This window comes from Diadema antillarum, unplaced genomic scaffold (assembly GCF_040938485.1).
Source record: "Diadema antillarum isolate AM-2024a unplaced genomic scaffold, OU_Dant_1.0 seq00000150_RagTag, whole genome shotgun sequence".
NCBI classification, from domain to species: Eukaryota; Metazoa; Echinodermata; class Echinoidea; order Diadematoida; family Diadematidae; genus Diadema; species Diadema antillarum.
Genome location: NW_027271223.1, coordinates 453,194 through 455,828, shown reverse-complemented (window position 1 = coordinate 455,828; position 2,635 = coordinate 453,194).

Genomic DNA, 2,635 nt, shown 5'->3' with positions numbered 1-2,635 from the left:
GGTGTTACATACAGGAGCTGCTGTTTAGGCCTACTTACACTGACTAACAACAAACTGTTTCGGCCTCATGCTTCTTCACTTGCCATAAATAGGCTCCTTGTGTCTCTGAAAAGCAAAAATCAAGTGAACAAGCAGTGTAAGTCATTTCTGTTCACAATGGTTCATTTGCATGGCAATCAACTGGGAGTGTTCAAGAACGCTATTTTTACCACATTTAATACAAGGTTTCTAAGCATCTTACATAACTAGGTAACATACAATGTAGTTACAATAAGCTATTACTACCATAATATACATAAATCTCCTTTCACTATTTAAAGACAGAAAATACCGCAGATTAATATCACAGCTAGGCTTGGATTGTTGACTCGATTCGTATGTGCAGAATTCTTGGTGACAATTAAACGCAAATGACATATTTTACTGTGCGCCGGTGCAAGCTCATCATTTTAATGGACCACATATTCTCCATTGATAAAAAGCATACGTAAATTTATAAAAGCCCTAGTGAATGGCAAAGACGTGTTAACATAAATTATGTGTATTAACTCATGAGGAGTTTCTTCAATTCTTTTTTCTCCTGTTTCTTCAGCTCAAGTTATTTACCTGCAATGTCCTCATTTCTCTTGACTTGCATTTACGTTCAATTATTCAAGCGTATTGCGCCCCGTCTTGATTTCATACACAAGGAAGCCATTGCACAAGGGTGGTGTCTGGTCGATCTAAAAATATGTGATCAATGACTTACTACACTGTATATTGGTACAAGCGAGGTGTATGTGGCCTTCAAAGTAACTCAAGGTAATGTTACATACTGTGTAGTGTGTACTGTACATGTAAGTAAACACATGATAACAAAGTCAAGAGCAGCGGTGTGGTATTATGGTAGAATATACAAAGTGTAGACAGCTAGCGTATCTAGTGGTACCCGGTATCCCAAGTCGGTGTCCAACACATCAACACTGTACACTGAAACCAACATGCACCCCTCTATTTATACCAGCAGTGCACGTAAAGAAATACAATGTAACCGCACCAGTGACCCCAGCCCGTACCGAGTCAGGCTGTTACTAGTTACACAGGGATGCAAAGTTCAAAAAATTTTTATGAGTGAGATTTTTATGACCCGGCATCTCGGCATGCAAATGTGCGCACGAGCGAGGGTGTGGGAGGGGTTTTTCCCCCCTGTGGCCTCCCACGGTAGGGAGCTTTTTCAATTTTTAGCTCTTAATGGTGCGATCAGGTGCATACTTAAGTGACTATTTTTTACTTATTTTGAAAGACAAAAGGGAAATATACCTTCAATTGCAACTATCACTTTAATCTTTTGAGCTATGCTCATTATTATAGGCCCAAGTTGCAGACTTCGCCCAATGCGTGAGAAAAATGGGTGTCATGCTTGAGATCGTGAGATGGCCCCTAAATGCTTGAGTCTCACGCAGAATGCGTGAGACTTGGTAGCTCTGGTTACAGCGCCCCACGCCGGAGTTCAAGGAATGAGCTTTCACGCATGAGACGTACTATACACACAGTAGTTTTGCATTCTTCACTGGGGATATTTGATGATGTCCAAATGTTACTGAAAACCTGATCAATAATAAACAAGATCAACAGCAAAACTATGATACCGAATAAATGCACATTGGAAAAGCATTAGATGTCTCAGTGAATTTCACACGTATAGTGCCAATGGACGATAGGGGTGTTGGTTTCAAAATTAGTATGGTGCACTAGGTACTTGAGTGCATCAAAATAACAACCCACGCATTTGAAGCAGTAGTTATCTTGGAGCGTGTACCGCAAATTGCATTTTTAATGCGCGCTTGCAAATTCAGAGTATTTTCTTTGCATGTGAATAAAATTTCAGGCAAATTGTGAGATACTTTAAGTATCTATTGATAGAAAAAACATGAGGGTGTCGATGTGTTGGACACTCAACTAACGTTTGATCTACCGGTACAACGTTAGGTCTATACTGTACAACAGGATACAAATTTGTAGATGCAGATCGATCAGTATTATGCGCTACCACTATTCAGCACTTATACACGTGTAAGTTTAGTGGATTACTGACACTATACTGATCCCAGATTGATCTGAATTGATCCTGTTTTTCATCGCAACTCTGATTATTAGAAAATCCCTTTGAATCTGTAACGTTAATGCTTGTAATGGGTAACGTTACGTAGGTGGGTCTAGATCAGAAATCAGGATTCAATTTGTTTTTCCCTTTTCGAGATACACGAGTCTATGTACAAACTACAATGTACCGGTAATTACTTAAGTATGCAACACAACATACAGATATGCCAGACCATGAAATGGGGTTACATTTACAGCAGCAGGGCTGCCAACATTGGAAACTAAAAGTTTTAGTTGAGAGTGAGACTCCCATATAGGCCAATGCTATTCTATATACTATAGTATAATTTAGATCCGGAGTCAAAATGAGCTGAGTGAGATCAATAGAAATGCATGCAAATCATGAAATGAAATAAAGTTTTAGAGTGAGAAAGGACCAAAATGAGTGAGTCTCACTCTCAATGAGTGAGAATTGGCAGCCCTGTTACAGTATGGTAAAATTAGTAGAATGCTACACTTATCAGCTCTTCTATTATATAATGGGTACACTAAC